The 17,396-nt window shown below is 44.2% G+C and overlaps 1 protein-coding gene and 1 long non-coding RNA gene across 7 annotated transcripts in view; both read left to right on the plus strand.

Moving 5' to 3' along the window:
• FHIT (fragile histidine triad diadenosine triphosphatase) overlaps nucleotides 1–17,396 on the plus strand; it is a 1,036,588-nt gene that overhangs the window by 467,024 nt on the left and 552,168 nt on the right. The window lies entirely within an intron of this gene.
• On the plus strand, nucleotides 1,894–15,581 carry LOC308471679. Of its 2 annotated transcripts, none has more exons than XR_013983066.1 (4): nucleotides 1,894–3,042; nucleotides 3,833–3,908; nucleotides 5,268–5,423; nucleotides 15,264–15,581. It is a non-coding gene; the product is annotated as an uncharacterized lncRNA (long non-coding RNA). The 2 variants fall into 2 exon arrangements; XR_013983067.1 differs by lacking the exon at nucleotides 1,894–3,042 and adding an exon at nucleotides 3,093–3,719.

A 17,396-nucleotide genomic window follows, 5' to 3' on the forward strand; every position in this document is an offset into this window, starting at 1 on the left:
ACTGCGCCACGATTGGCCTTTTCTTCTAGGCTTCCCTGGCCTCCTCCAGGGCTATTAGCCTTTAGAATGGTGCTACTCAGGGAGCGCAGAACGGAAAGGTGCCAGAGCAGGGAACAAACAGGAAGGCAGCCCTTCCAACTCTTTTCAGCTACCCAGCTCACTTGCACAAAATTAAAGGGGAGCAGGGAAAGAGAGGATTTTCTACACAAATAAAAGTCTGCGTAAAAAGGTGGTCTGTCGCAAAACCCTTAGCTTTGTGCTGTCCCAAGAAAGGAGGCTTTCAGTCTAACCAGTGGCGCCAACTTGGGCCCCCAATTGTGGGTGCCCAGCGGCACTCGCAACATGACATCATGATGCTACATTGCGTGCATACACACACACACACACACACACACACACACACACACACACTGCTTGGTCTCTGCCAGCCTCTGCCACCCACTGCCTTGCCTCTGCTGGCTTTTTGGCGCTGCGGCAGCAGCAACTGGGCCAGGGCCTCTGCCTCCACCTCAGGGCCTCTCTTGGGGCCTGCTGTGGCTGTAGACATGCTTAGGCACCCACAGCGGAAATTTTGTGGGTGCTGAGGCACCCAGGCCCCCCCCCAGAGGTGGCAGCTGTGATTCTAACCACTGGGTTTGAAAGTCATAGTTATATTATAGACTAAAACTTAAAACAACAGACAAGGACCTGGTCTGCACATCATGCTAAGCCAAACCATAGTTTGGTGTGAACACAGTAGCACACCGGCTCTGGGATCATGGCCACTTTGCTCCTCCCTACTTGTTCTGGCACATCGCTGAGCTAAGCCATCATTTGACATAAGAGTGTCTTTTGAACCCCGGTTCATGGTTTCCTTCTCCCAGACAAACCATGAGCCATAAACTCTGGGGCAAAGCCCTCCCATTGATGTCCGTCCTATGACACAGTGCCATCAACAGGGTCTTTCAAGAGGGCTTTTGAGGTAAAGAATGACAGCTGCTGAGTTCTACTGCTGCCATCTCCAAACATGGAAACTTAAGATCTGCCTTGTATTGAGTTAGGCTATTGGTCCATCTGGCTCAGTAACTTTGCAGGCAGTAACTTTGCACAAGAAAGTCTGCTTACAAGTAAGGATGGCTGGGTGATCAGCTGGTTGGGGAAGAGAGAGGGTGGGGCTTGGGAAGACAGTTGTGCCAGCTCTCCATCACAGACTGAAAGCTTCCTCTTCCCTTGCTTGCCTGTGTGTCATGACCTGCCCCAACACCCCCAGTTGTTGAAGAGGAGAGGCGTTTGGGTGTACGGACTTGTGAGGGAAAGCACCTTCTTGCATCCTACAGAGAGAAGATTTAGCGACACGTGCAAGTTTCTACCTGTGTTGTTAAGCTAGACAATTCTTTGCACAGGGCTCATTTTGTGTGCAAAGCACCGTTCCTCTTTGTTTCCCATCATCAAAGTTCACCCTTGTCAGCGCAAAATAAGGCCAGAGGGATGCCGTAGTTTTTTGTATTGTGAAATTGCTTTAAGATGCTTTGTTGGAAGCAATTCATAAATAAAATAACAGTAACAGTAGTAACAACAACAACAACAATATTATGTTGTTATGGTCACATAAGGCAGGGGAGTAATCAATGCAGGGTGGCTGATACACACACATACATTTTTGAATTGATTTCTCAAGTTCCTGCCTATAATTTACACGGTTTTGTTTTATTTATTTCATTTATTATGCTTGTATTATACTTTTAACTTGCGATTGCAAGCCTCCTTGAGGGGTTCCACCCGAGGTTCAAAAAGTGGAATAAGGATGATTTAAAAACAGAACAAAACAAGACAAATGACAGCTTAGGTGCTTCCCTGTGCTCATTCATTTAACACTGAGGATTGTCAGCGAAGCGCTCCTAAAATGTAGCCCTTTTCATTAGAAACGTGTCAGTACAGTATTCCATTTTATCTGCCTTTTATAATAATGTTAACCCTTTTGCTAAAAGCAGTGGGTGCTGCTCAGCACATGAGAGATGTTGGCATTGATGGATGTGTCTGTTTTCAGTGATGCAACAGTGACCTAAAAATTGCCATATGTCGGTTTCCAGTTAATGAAGTGTGCAGCCACAATACACACTTGATGCAGTATCAGAAGCATAATACTTTATTTGTTAATTGAACTGACTGAAGATGCAATAAAGCAGATTGGCTTGGTTTGAAAAAAATATATCAGGAAATTAAAGTAAGCATCTTACTGAGGCAGGCAACCTAGCAGCACTAGATCTCCATTTATATTCACCAGCCTCCCTGGCGGATCCCAATACTTGGCCAGAGATCATGCCTGCTTTTTCAACAAGAGTCTTATAGCACTGTAAAGACCAGCACATTTTATTATGGCATGTGTTTCAACAGACTAGAGTCCACGAGTTTAATATCTAAAGAAGAATTCTACGCTCTCACAATATTAATTCTAAAATCTGAAAGTGGACTCTGACCTTTCAGCCACAAGTTTGCTGTTGAAAAATTTATTTCTAGCGGAAAACAAAGTTGATCTCTGGATTAGAGAGGTTTCAGAGACATTTAATTTATCTCTGACCCAATGAATGAAACTCTGGCTCAGATTTTAATCTAAGATATAGAGTAATCTCATTCCTTTCCCTCTCTTGCCTAGTGCAAATTTTAGCTTTGTGGGGAGTGGGGTACCCACTGGAACTACAACATGTATGTAAAGTGTGTTTGCTGTCTACTTGCTGACCATCCCTTCCCCAGTCCACTACAGCTTTATGGCCCTTCATCTTTGGTCTTCTTCATCTTGGAAACGGACCTGTCCACATAGCTGTTCGGGTTTGGTTACATAATGACATCAGTGAGAATAAGCAAAGCAAACTGCTTCCTGAGCTATATTGCTATCACTCTGAGCCAATCAAGGATTCTTCAGTGAACACGATGACATCACAGTGCCACGCAGCCCATTCAAGTTAGGGTCATTTCAAAGTGAGGGCAATCCTTGACGCTTCCACATTACTGCTTATCATGTTGCTTGTCTGAAATTGCTGCCGTGAAGTTCCTCCACATACAGTGGTACCTCGGGTTACATACGCTTCAGGTTACATATGCTTCAGGTTACAGACTCCGCTAGCCCAGAAATAGTGCTTCAGCTTAAGAACTTTGCTTCAGGATGAGAACAGAAATTGTGCTTCGGTGGCACAGCGGCAGCAGGAGGCCCCATTAGCTAAAGTGGTGCTTCAGGTTAAGAACAGTTTTAGGTTAAGTACGGCCTCCGGAACGAATTAAGTACTTAACCCGAGGTACCACTGTACTGAACTTTACTGTATTTCCCAGTATTTTAAAACAATTCCTTCTTGTGCAGTCCTTTTTCCTGCTTGCCATTTCTTTCATGCAACAGTTTGTGATGTTCCCAGAGGCTTGGAAAGAGAAGGCTGGACAAAATACACCTTTTGCCTCACTTGGCTGTTAGGTCGCTCGCTCTTCTTTTTGTTCCTTCGTTTTATCTTGCAGTTTCTGGGAGATTCCCACTCCATGTCCTCATTTGTGTCCTGTCCACCTGAAAACAGAATAGTTTTAGCCAACCAGGAAGGAATTACGCTCGTATTTGTATCGTTGCTAGACTCTGCCTTTGTAACTTTTAGATTGCTGATGAAATCATGCAAATCACAATTAATTGCCCCTCAGCAAAAGCACAGAAATTTGCTAAAGGACCATCAGTCAAAAAATCTCAAAGCACATTAAACCATATGGTAATTCCAAGAGAGAGGGAGAGGGGGGAGGAAATACTATTATGGGATTCTGTAAAGGCTGGCAATGCTTTGAAATGAAAACTCTGTATGTTTTGCCTCTTTTATTTATGCAGCAGAAGACAGTTTGAAGTTCTGCTAGGGCTGGAACATGGTAGTGAATATTTCAGCTCTGTTTCTGCAATTGATTTTGTGAGTAATTTTCAAATATTAATAAACTTAGTTAATACACTTCATAAAATTTACAGCATATGTGCAGTATGCGGAGACTTGCTGACCTAATGGGGAAACAAATTCCGATCCCAACTTTTAAAGTAATGCAGTTCTTTTACTGCTCTCTGTTAGGTCTGGCAGCTTCTAGAGACTTTAATTCTTTCAGCGTTTTCTACCTCTGATAGTTCTCCAGTAACAGACATTAACATGATGGAAAATAGGACGGACTTTGTATAATTTATGGCACTGTAGTGAAGAAGAGTTTTTAGTTTGGAAAAAAATCTTTCATATGAAGGATAATGCTTCCTCTACCCACCTCAGCAGTTTGTCCTCATATTAGTGTCATGCCATTCTCTTTCAAACTATTAGCAAAACTCCAGCTTTAAGAGTTAAGAGTTCTTTCGTGACATCACATTTGCCCAGTGTCATCTTGGATCTCTCTGCTATGAAAAATCACCAGCATTTTGTGCAAATTTCTCCTAATACACACATTCTTTGTGCAATTTTGCTTAATGTACACTTTTTTGCTAAGCAATTTCCTCAGTTCATTTTTGTGTGTTATTTTCATGAATATATGCATTTTAATGCCTTTTACTCTGGTGTGTGCAATTTTGTATGCATTGCTTGACTGGTGAAGGGCACTGAAAAATTCAGAAAATTGCAGATTTCAAGGTACGGCTGTGTTCCAGTTCATGTACTGTTTTGAACAGTGCAAATTAGGTAAGTTTGCTTTTAAATGCAAACAGAATCAAATTTCTCCCCATCCCTAGTTAAGATAAATTAAACGTATTTTAGAAGGTAAATCCATTGACGTGAGTCCAGAGTTTCAGGGATATACTACATAAGTATAGGGTATTAAACAGCATGCTAGTACTAGTTGTACCTCTTAAAAAAGACCCAGCAGGGAATTCCCGTCTTCCTATGGCCACATTGTGGGTGGGAAGGGGTTAACCTTTCCCACCTTTGTCACACATACCTCAGAAATCCCCTACCCTGATGCCTTGTCCACACCCTGAAATCTTCCTCTGCTGGAGTAGAGAAACACATGTTCACTTTCAGCGCAGATAGGTAGATCAGGATTGACTGTGGGCAAAGAAATAAATAAATGCAACAATGATGGTTTATCTTTGTTTTGTAAATGGTGTCTCTTGGTGGTTTCCTGCCCTATGGTACTGGATGCTTAGCCTACAATAGAGAGAGGAGCTGTTATCTATCATGCAGGGATAGATAAGCAGCTAATCTTCCAGCAGCCAAAAACCAAAACCACCCTGAAAATTTGTTTGTATTGGAATTACTTGAAGCTCAATTACAGCAATAAGTTGTTTTTCTCCCCCTCAGGTTTCAGCTCTGAACCAAGAGGTGCATTTATTCCACAGTGCAATGTCCATAGGGTACCATTAGTTCAGGTTAAGAGAGAACAAGGAAGACTTATTTGAGAAGATAAAATTGGATGTGACCTTGCAATTCCAAACAGGAAAGCTCTAAAATATCCAGGTAATTGGAAGTTTGGATAAACAAAAGTGAGGATTCCGTATAGTGACAGAGATGAAGCATATAGGGTGAAAATGGGCAATGGATGAAAGTCTGCCGGTTGGAGTTTGAATAATGGAAATTCCATGGTAGATCCTTCCGTTCAAAGCATTGATTTAGGGTTGATAAGCAAATAACCATTAAAGCAGTGTACAGTCATACCTTGGGATAAATACGCTTTAGGTTGAGTGCTTTCGGGTGTTACCATAAAGCACCAATGCTGCAGCAAGCAAAGGCTCCAGCAGCTCAGCCAGCTGCTTGTGGCTGGAAAGCCAGACAGGATGTTTGTGACTGTTGCCATGGGAACAAAGGGGCAGTCCATTCTGTACTGAGCACCGGATGTTAGCTCAGTGTGTGTGTGTGTCATATGACCCGTACTGGATGTACTTGGGAGGAGTTTTCTTCTTGCTGTTGTTGAGTGCAGACATGATTCTCTGTACTGATGTAAGAGGCAGAAATAAATGATGTAAATAGTTTTCTGTCTGCTTCTTTCCCCTCCCTGGGGACAACAAAGGGGAGAGAGGAAGAACGGTGTGTTCCTCTCATACATCTGAGAAGAATCGCCGGACCTCGCCTGCTTATCAGCAGAGGTTGGGAGACGCGGGGAGGTCGACAGGAATATCTGCCGGTGCCTATCATGTGGCACATTCCTCTGACCCAGGCAGAATTCCAACAGTGGCAGCCTTCGGATGGTTGCGATTCATCGGACATCTGAATGAGAGGCTGGTGGATTGTCCTCCTCTGCTCCAAGGAGGAAGACAAGCGTCTGAAAGATGCCAGAGGCTCCACAGACGGCTGGTGGAAAGAAGAGGTGTTTTCCAAGCAACGGAGCTCAAGGTATGCTGCATTTCGGGCTAAAAGTGTGAACGCAGTCTGATTAATTCACTGGTTCACGGAGCTGCGTTTCAAAGAAAACAAGAGCTCCGGGAGGAAGAGGCCTGCAGCTTGAAGGCTGAAGCCTGCATTCCACAAATTTTTGTGGTAGATAAGAAGTCCCATTGAAATGCATTGTTGCTAGGTAACGGTCCTGGAAAGTTACTGGCAAAGGGGCTGGACTCTGAATGTCAGCCTGGGAAAGCGAAACAAAATCAGAGAATGTTTCGGCTACAAGGTTTACGAGCTCTTGGAAGGGACTTTTCAATAGCAGCCTGAGTTTAGCTGCCAGGTGCAAAGAGCGTAAACAATTTGCAGTTTGCCTGCGTGAGAAAGAAAAAAACGACTGTTGGATTTTACAGTTTGTTTGACATTGTGAGCTGGAGGCTTGGCTTCAAGATGGATGCCAAGAAAGGGGGAGGTTTGCCTTGCCCTCCTCCCTTATCCAATGACAATTATTCATCTTGGTCTGTAAAGATGAAGGCCCTGCTGCAGAATCAGAGGCTTTTTGATGTAATTGAAAACCCCATCCCTGCAGCACCAACCAGAGGTTGGGAGTCACAGAATGTAAGGGCCAGGACTGCTATAATTCTGTGTGTCTCAGATGATCAGTTGGTGCATGTTCAGCATTTAGAAAATGCGAAAGAGGTATGGGACACGCTGCGTACAACGCATCAGAGAGATGCTGGTTCTTCAGCGTTGCTGTATTTTGAGAAATTGACCAATCTGAGACTTGCGCCTGATGGAGATGTTCAAGCGCACCTGACAGAAATGAAGTTTCTGCGTCAACAGATGGTGGAACGCAATTTTCGTCTTCAGGAGGAAGTGTTTTGCTTCATGATGATGAACAGCCTTAGCCGCACCTACAAGGTTGTTGCCAGTCAGCTTGGTTCCCTACCGGCCGCGCAGCTGACCGCGGAGAGAGTTTGTGCTGTGGTCCTGAATGAACACGACAGACTTGCTGCACTGGAAGAAAAAGACAGGGGGAGGGAAGAACAGAGTTCTAATTCCCCCACTGCTGATGCTACTGGAGAGCATGGTGTAGCATTGAGTGCTGTCCGATGCTACAATTGTGGACAGAATGGGCATCTACAGCGAAACTGTAAGAAGCCGCGCCAGTCAAGAGGAGCAAAAAGCAGCTCTACGAAGCCTCAGGCGTCAGGCAAAAACCGTACCAAGTGCCAGGTGAAACCTGCAAAGGCTATGATGGCGAAAGGAACCACGCCAGATGTTGGGAACTCGTTCATAATTGACACGGGCGCAACGGTTCACATGTGCCCGCACAGAGGACTGTTTTCGACGTTGAAGAAGCAAAGCTTCACTGTGAAACAGGCCAACGGTCAGGAGTTGGAAGCGACTGGAATTGGGACTGTGTATCTTGAGAGTCTGAACTTGACTATAAGCAATGTTTACCTGGTTCCAGAACTGAAATTTAATCTGCTGAGCGTGTCGCAGATTGCAAAGAAAGGACTGAAACTGTCCTATGATGCTAAAAGCTGCAAGATCTACAAAGATGGAGAACTGTTTCTTACTGCCAAAGAGAAAGATGGACTGTATTTGTTGACTTTTGATCAAAGTGATTACATGAAATGTAATTCTTCTGATGTTTCTAACGAAATCTCTCTTGCAGGTATGACCAGTGTGAGCACCAGGAAGGTGACCAACACCAAGAAGGTCGACAGAGCATTTCAGCGGGTGTATGCTGATGTGATTGGTCCTCTAGAACCATCTAGAGGCGGTGCACGATTTTACCTTTTGTGTGTGGATTGTTTCACAAATTATTCTTGGGTTTATATGATGGAGAAACCACAAGAAACTTTAGAAAAGTTTCAGGAGTTTTGTGACAAGGTTAAAAGTATGCATGATGCTAACATTGATTGTCTTTTCACAGATGACAAACAAGTTTTTCTGTTACAGAAGTTTCAGAAGTTCCTGGATGGAAAAGGGATAGACCACAAAGTTGCAGTTTCGCAAGAAGCGTGGAACAGGGGGGTCTGTGTAAAAGTGAACAAAGAATTGCAAAAGGGAATGAATGCGCAATTGCTGAGTTCACATTTGCCACATGAATATTGGGCCGAATCGCTAGCGTCCTATCTTCATGTGTGGCTGAGAAAAGTCTCAACAGAGTTGGGATGTTCTCCTTTTGAGAAGCTGTTCAATAGAAAACCTTCTGTTGCCTATTTTAAGGTTTTCGGGTCTCATGTGAGAACAGAAGCTCCAGATGGTGTAAAGAATGCCAGAGGCATTTTTGTGGGTTATGAAAAGGGTCTCTACAGAGTAATTTTGTCTGAATCTGGTCAGGTGATTCTCACAAAGTTCCTAGAGAGTGCTCCAAAGCAAGAGCGGATAGTACAGACATTTCCCACAGGAAACGATTCTGATGATGATGATGATGATGAGTTTGATCTTATTGAGTTCAGTAGTACTGATGATGACAGCGATAGCTCAGACAGCTCAGTTGTCACAGTCATTGAGAGGAAATCTCACATAATGACTAGACCCTCAGAAGAGGAGGATGAACCATTGATTAAGCTTAGTACTGGTTCTTCAGAGAGTTCAGAGGCTGAACCAGAAAGCAGAGAAGAGCAGCAACTTTTACGTAGGTCTGAGAGAGCAACGAAGGGTGTACCACCCAAGAGGTATTCAAAGGAGTTTGCTAACCTTGCATATGTTGCTATTGTAAACGACCAAGGACAGATTGAAGCTGTGTCTGAGTCAGAGACAAAGGCACAACAGAGAGTTGTTAACCGAGGTAATGCGAAGTCACACAACCAGAGAGGTACATTGGTTAAACCAGTGGCGGGTAGTTCCAAGGGTGGAACTGAAACAACAGGGGAATGTTATAAATATAACAACTGTTTGTTTTCTTCTCTGGATGACGCTTTGCTCGCAGCACACATTGATACTTTAGGGGGAGTATGTTACCATAAAGCACCAATGCTGCAGCAAGCAAAGGCTCCAGCAGCTCAGCCAGCTGCTTGTGGCTGGAAAGCCAGACAGGATGTTTGTGACTGTTGCCATGGGAACAAAGGGGCAGTCCATTCTGTACTGAGCACCGGATGTTAGCTCAGTGTGTGTGTGTGTCATATGACCCGTACTGGATGTACTTGGGAGGAGTTTTCTTCTTGCTGTTGTTGAGTGCAGACATGATTCTCTGTACTGATGTAAGAGGCAGAAATAAATGATGTAAATAGTTTTCTGTCTGCTTCTTTCCCCTCCCTGGGGACAACAAAGGGGAGAGAGGAAGAACGGTGTGTTCCTCTCATACATCTGAGAAGAATCGCCGGACCTCGCCTGCTTATCAGCAGAGGTTGGGAGACGCGGGGAGGTCGACAGGAATATCTGCCGGTGCCTATCATGTGGCACATTCCTCTGACCCAGGCAGAATTCCAACATCGGGTTGTGCTTTGCGGCGACCCGGAAGTAACGGAGCGCGTTACTTCCAGGTTTCGCCGCTTGCGCATGTGCAGACGGTCAAAATGACGTCACGCGCATGTGCAGAAGTGGCGAAACGCGACCCGCTCACGCGCAGACGCGCTGTCGCGTCTTACGTTCTGTTCGGGATGCGAACGGGGCTCCGGAATGGATCCTGTTCGCATCCCGAGGTACCACTGTAGTTGGTTTACTTACAGTTTGGTAGCCATGTGTTTTTTTTTAAATTACATTGGAGTTTAGAGACTAGAGGTGTGGTGGTGGTGATGACGACAATGGCAACAACAACAACAACAACAACAACAACAACAAATATATTTCTATCCTGGCTTTCTTGATACATATCCTCCCTAGTCAATGTACAAATTCCAATGCATTTTTTTAAGCACACAATAGAAAAATAAATAAAACAAGTAGCAACAGTGATGGAGGAGGCATCCAGATAGGGATGGTTTAAACCAGGGGTGGGGAAATATTGTTGGAGATCAGCCCAACCAGCATGGCTAATGCTCAGGCTTGATGAAAGTTGTAGTCCAACAAGTGGAGGCACACCATCCAGGCTGCATCTGGCTTCCCTGGGGTCAGTGCTGCCCCTTCCTCCTCAGCCACGGCTCCCTTTCTAGTGCTTGTGCTGCTCAACTCACCGCCTCCTTTGCCTCATTGTGGCTTCCTCTTTGACTCTGTGTATTGCGGGTTGTTTTTTGGCAACCTTTTGAATTTGTTTTTTTTTTTTTAAGAAGAACTTTTATCATAAGAAACAAGTAATACTCCCAAAATAACATATCCAGCATACACACATCTAAATGGAAGATCCATGTATCGCAATGGTTGATAACATCAAATCCTGAGTGCGGAAGAGTAGTTGTAGTTTTAAATTGCCCCCCCCCCCTTTTCTCTGACATTTAGGCCATCTTCAGGACTATCCTTAAAAAGTAGCTTCTCGCTACTTCTGACACCAAATTGTCAGAGAAATATCGGGGCCTGGAATGGCCAACAGAACCTAAACAAGAATTGTCAGCCAGACAGGACATCTTTTTCAAAAGCATTGCAGTGTAGTGAGACCCAAGACCCCAAGTGAGGGAGTGACCCACACCAAGTCTTTCAAACAGCAGTATTTAGACACTTTTCAAGCAAAGATGAAGCAAAAGGGTAGTTATATCCATATATGGCAATGCCTCCCTTTACCAGCTGTTACTGGTTTAATCACGAAGCATAGCCTTTTCCTTACCTTTCCCTCCTGCTTTTCTCAAGGTTCTCTTACAAACACAACTTTCACATTCCAACCTTCACTTGCTCAGCCCTCCTTTCATGCACTTCAGCTTTTATCCTGTAATTTCTCTAACTGTATCTCCCAGCTGTTACGAATCTGAATGAACTGCTTATGAGTCCCATATCTATGTACATACCTGACTGGGACTTGCTTCTCACCATCTCCCCAATTAACAAAAGGGGTGGGAGAATCACTCCAAGAGGTTGAAAACCAAATCTCTTGCCTTTGGGTCTCTTGGTCTTTTGAGTGCCTTAAGGTTACACGTTTGTTTCTCCATTATTGCCATGTCTCAAAGTTTGGTGTACCAGTTCTGGATAGTCATTCCAGAAGAATCCCCACCCCCACCCCCAGTGCTGTGTGATAATCAAATGTGGTACCACAAGCAAAAACAACAACCCTATTCCAGTCCTTAGAAGGTGCTTCTGCATTATCAAAAGAAAAACAAGGTGGCAGAAAAGGGGGCCTAGTTTTTGTATGTATGCTTGCTCTCTTAACCCACTTCCACTGCAAATATGGCTGAGAAGGCTACAGTGAGGACTTTTGGGTGTTGCAGTTTCTAACCGATGGAGGGAGAAAGGTTTCCAAGCAAAGGAAGGAGGCTAAATGCTTTGTGACTGTGGGATGGGGATCCTCTGGTCTCTTTACTTTGCAGTGGTAGCGGCAGCAGACCACTCAGAGCCTGTCTTTTGGTCTCCAAAAATCAAGAGGCAAAAGGGGCTTTTGGGTGTGAATGGATGGATGGTGTGTGTGGGAGGATGCATGTGTGAAACAGAGAACAAATAGATGAATAGGGTGCAAGCTTGTATGTATGAGTGGGTGACTGGTGTGTGTGTGTGTTTGGAAAACGAACGGATGGATGGCTGATGAATGATTGGGGTGCCTGAGTGTATGCAAATTTGTGTGCGAGTGTGTGTGGATGGAGTATGAGTGAGTGGGAGAATGTGGAATGATAACAATATTGGGAAAGAAAGAGTGGAGTGTAGCTCTGGTCCTGCCCATCACAGATCTACTCCTCCAGACAGATTACGGCCAAAGGAATCATCATAAGATTCTCCACAATAATTGTGATTGACTCCCCATGCTCTCTTCCCTCTCCCACTGCCATTTATTAAAAAAATATTATTATTTAATGAGCAAGGGCTAATGGTGCGATTAGCATTATGTCTGGTTTGACTCTACATGGTGGAGAAATTTATGGGAATGTGTGGTACCTCCCCCAAAAAATTCACTGGTCCTATTGAAACTCTTGGAGTGCTTCTCCCCCCTCAAAATTTCCCAGACATTTTGGTATAAGCAAAATCCAGGAGCAAACCAAGCTGTGTGTACATGAGTCCTCCCTCTCTTGCCTCCAAGTAATGTTGCTGAATATTGAATTCCCCCTGCCCCCGTATCTCAAAAGTCCTTAGATGTGTTTTACTTGAGGAGTTTAGCTTCAGGCTCAGGAGTAAATAAGGTAGTGGATACTAAGAGACATCAAACAACGCTGAAAAACTGTGCATTAAAAAGCAATAGCCTGCCGCGAAAGAGACCCAAGTTCAAATGCAAACTTGTTTCAACAAGAAGGGAGAGGTCTGAGTAGATTGCAGAGGTGAGACCTACTCCTTCCCTCATCCCCTCCCACTTCCCTACCGCTTTCCCTGAAGGTCTGAGAATTGAGTCCTTCAGGGAACATTCTTGCCATCTAATTTATGCAATAGCCTCAGTATCAAGTACACTGAGCAGGGTTTCTTCCCTCCCTCCCTCCCTCCCCTCAAGTGTACTGAATTTGATCTCTCAGCTGGAAGAGAAAAGGCAGAGATGAAGGCAAACTAAGGGCATAAGAGGAGCCTGCTGGATTGGAGTCCAGCATCTTGTTGTCACAGGGGCCGCCCTGTGGAAAACTCACAAGCAGGACCCGAGCATGAGAGCACTCTCTTCTCCTGTGCAGTCAGAAACATGACTGCCTCTGACAGTGGAGGCAGAGCATAGCCATTATGGCCAGTAGCCATTTGTGGCATTCGTACGGAGACCCTGGTTGTCTCATGGACTATTGACCTGTACACCACTAATTCGCTGCCACCAACCAGGTCCTCTCCGGTAAATCACTTAGTCTCAGTCAGGTTCTTAAGTTAACAATGAAGATTGTTGTTGTTGTTTAGTCGTGTCCGACTCTTCATGACCCCATGGACCAGAGCACGCCAGGCACTTCTGTCTTCCACTGCCTCCCGCAGTTTGGTCAAACTCATGCTGGTAGCTTCATGAACACTATCCAACCATCTCGTCCTCTGCCGTCCCCTTCTCCTTGTGCCCTCCATCTTTCCCAGCATCAGGGTCTTTTCCAGGGAGTCTTCTCATGAGGTGGCCAAAGTATTGGAGCCTCAGCTTCAGGATCTGTCCTTCCAGTGAGCACTCAGGGCTGATTTCCTTAAGAATGGAGAGGTTTGATCTTCTTGCAGTCCATGGGACTCTCAAGAGTCTCCTCCAGCACCATAATTCAAAAGCATCAATTCTTTGGCGATCAGCCTTCTTTATGGTCCAGCTTTCACTTCCATACATTACTACTGGGAAAACCACAGCTTTTACTATACGGACCTTTGTTGGCAAGGTGATGTCTCTACTTTTTAAGATGAAGATTGTAGTTTATTGCAAACACAAATAAACTTTGAATGCATTCAAAACGCTGTTACCCTTTGCCCTCTTAGTCTTATTTTATTCTGTCTCTAGCTCTTCTACCTCCCCTCACACAAGAACCAACTGCACTGTCTCTCTATTTCCATCTGTCTGCCAACTGCTTTCCCAACTGCCATTTCCCAACCAACCAACCAACTAACTAACTAAACCTCGGGTTAAGCCCTTTTATAAACAAGTAGGCTCCGCCTCTGGCTTTTCTATTGGTCTACCTATTAACTCTTTCTCTCCCCCTGTACATACATTTTCCAATGAACGGGCAAACGCCACACCATTGATACAGCCTTATCCTCCATGAATTTCTTCAATCCAATTTCAAAGCCATCCAGCTAGATATGGGGAGGTGGGGAGCTCTGGTCTTCAACTTAACCGTCTGTTCTGCATTGAGAACAGAACTGTGTCTTTGCTACTTCTCAGGTTTGAAAATAAACCAGATAACGGGGAGAGGAATGTACTTTGACTATGTTTCACAGTGCTTCCTCCTCCAGGAGGTTTCTTCTGAGACGACCCCCCACTTGTTAACAGTGCCATCATCCCATTGCAGATTACTGTTCTGTTCCATTAGAAGTAGCTACCTCTTGCATTCTTTTCCATGCCTTTAGAAAATCTTATTTGCAAAACTGATGAACAGTTTGGCAAGCCTTATGAAACTAAGAGGAGCATTGGGAGACAACTGCATATTCTAGACCTTGATCTAGAGTCCTGAGGATGGACCAGAGGATGAGGCTTTGACTAAGGATGTGCCAGGCTTACACAATGCCAATTTATATATATATATATATATATATATATATATATATATATATATATATGAGAGAGCCCCTCTTCCAAAAGTCAAAATATTTAAGGAATGAGTGGGGAACTTTTGTTCCTCCAGAAGTTGCTGAACTGCGACTCCCATGATCCTTAGCCATTGGTCATGCTTGCTGAGGCTGACAGGAGTGTTGCAGTTCAGCAACATCTGGAGGGCCACAAGTTCCCCACACCTGATTTAAGTGAACATCTGTTGCTCCCTTTAAAGCAGACACCTTTGGTTTTCTTTTGGTTTAAACGACCGATGTTCCTTTTTTTAGCACTTACGATTGTACTGTGCTCCAGGTTTTTCATCAGTATTGTGGTAGCTCATGTTCTCTGGAGAGTCCTCTGTCAGAGTGCATTCTGTCTGAAGACGCGTAGAGGTATTTTTGTTCCCTTTTCACGCTGCAAACTTGCACAGCAATGTTTGACGTGAAGGAACTTCTGGGGCTGTGACTCTGAGGAATCTATGGCGGGCAATAACTCCTGAAAATATTGTCATGTGATTTTGTGCAGCCAGTCAGTTGCTGTATAACAACAACAACAACAACAACAACAACAACAACAACAACAACTTATTATTTATACCCTGCCCATCTTGCTGGGCTTCCCCAGCCACTCCAGCAAAATATTGAAATATAATAATTCACCAAATATTAAAAGCTTCCCTAAACAGGGCTGCCTTCAGATGTTTTTGGTGTCCACAATATAGGAAATATTGTGATGGTATGAGCTGCTGTTGAACCACTACTTTCATTCACTGCCAGATCTCACAGGATAATCCCAAACAGACGTAGGCAAACAGATTTGAGAGCCCCAGAATCGCTATACATGAGGCTCAACTTTCTCAACAGAAGAAGAAGAAGAAGAAGAAGAAGAAGAAGAAGAAACAAATGAAAACTTTTTCCATCTGTAAACTTGTCAGGAATCTTAGGGCACAAAGGAAATGAAGAAAATATCTTCCCTCAGTAACAACAACAGCAACAACAAAAACAAATACATATTTTAGAGGGGCGTATGTGTGTGTATGTGTGGTTATATAGTTCTGAAGTTGTGAATAAACCACATGGGAATTGTGAAAAATGCTCCGTAGATTTCTGCTTTGTTTTTCTGGGCGATGTTTAACAGAGACCTTGTGAAAGGAGACAAACATGTAAATGAAGTCAACTTTTCAGACCTCTGGGATCCTTCACAGCATGAGATACTCTTAACAGATAATTAGCTGGGGCCGTTAATCAAGTTTAACAGGTGTTGAGTAATGAACCGAGACAGGGCATCTGCTGTGACCGGCCTCTCTTTCTTCCTCTAATCTGGTTAGGGAAACCGAAAGCCAATTGGAGCTCAAACTGCTTTGAAATCTGAGCCAACATTGTATTTTCCTGATGCATCCATCACTCTTGTGATCATTGAAGGATGGTGACATTCACAACAGGAGTACATAAGGAACCTGCCCAAAGTGCTAATGAATACATATTCTGCAAGTCTTGAGCCTCATATACATAACCGTTTTTTGACAGTAAGCATAGTACCACGGCATACCGCTGGTGGTTTTTAAGTTCCTGACAAAGGGTATTTATGGGATTATGTGGCACAGTGTGGGTGTAAATGTCTCTGATGCTGGGAACATTGTATCTGACCTCAAAGGTAGCCATATGCCGGAGGTGGAAAACGGGGCCAGCTCCAAGTTCGAAGGAGCCCTCCTACTAAGTAGTAGCTGTGCTCTAAGCTTTCCTGTGCAACTTTATTTCAATCCCTCCCAGTTTCCCAGAGTGATGCTATATTGGGAGCATTGTAGGAAATTAAGGTGGTGGCCACATCCAACCACCTATTGCTTTTCAAGGCACAGCGACAGATTTTTTTAAGGACCCTTCTGCGGCATTGGGACCCCATCTGCTACTGCCCAAGCAAGGCAGGTGCTGACGCCAGCACTGATGGAGAACATTCTTATAACACTTTCTGAGAGCATACATATTTATTTATACCCTGCCTTTCCCCCCAGACAGAAATCGAGGCAGCTTACAGATAAAAATAAGAAGCACTAAAACGTACTGTAGAAAAAACAACAACCACACCACCATTAAAAACAATCAAACATGGATAGAATTAAAACTCCACACAGATATAAAATCTATTAAAACCATACCAATATTTGCAATAAAGACAGCACAGCACCAGGTTTTAGCTTGGACCTAAAACCACATGGGGTTTTATAGGTCATAACCGGCACTTTGATTTGTGCCCAGAAACAGACTAGTAGCCAGCGGAGCTGTTGTAAAAAGGGAGTCGTATGCTCCCTATATGCAGACCCCCTCAATAATATGGCTGCAGCTCTTTGAGCTGGTTGATGTTTCTGAGCACTTTTCCAAAGCAGCCCCCATGTAGAGTCCATTAAAATCATCCAAATGGGATCTAACTAAGGTGTGTGCCACAGTGACAGGAAGAATTCAGGCTTTGGAAAGTTGGTTGACAGAAATGTGATTTTGATTTTTCATATTTGCAGTCTCTCTCCCCCCCCCCCCTTTGCTTCTTATTTGGGGTTTTTAGTGGTAGATACTGCTGTGCCAAAAAATGCAAAGAAATTGTGACATACTCAGGTATCCTTTTCTTAGTCCTCTCTGTGCCCTGGTACCCAATGGCAGTCACTGAGTAGACCTGGGCATCTAAATGCCCCATAGTGGTATTAAAACCACAATTGAATAGCCAAATTGATAGCTGCCACCATCTACTGAATAGAGAGCAGTAGGACTCGACTACAGGTTGGCTAGGAGGCCCAAGGCAAGGAAGTGGGATGAGATAATACAGGTTGTACAGAATACTCCTGGATTGTGGGTAGGCAAACTAAGGCCCGGGGGCCGGATCCGGCCCAATCACCTTCTAAATCTGGCCCACAGACAGTCCGG

The sequence above is a fragment of the Podarcis pityusensis genome (assembly GCF_964106645.2).
Source record: "Podarcis pityusensis genome assembly, chromosome: 2".
Taxonomy (NCBI): Eukaryota; Metazoa; Chordata; class Lepidosauria; order Squamata; family Lacertidae; genus Podarcis; species Podarcis pityusensis.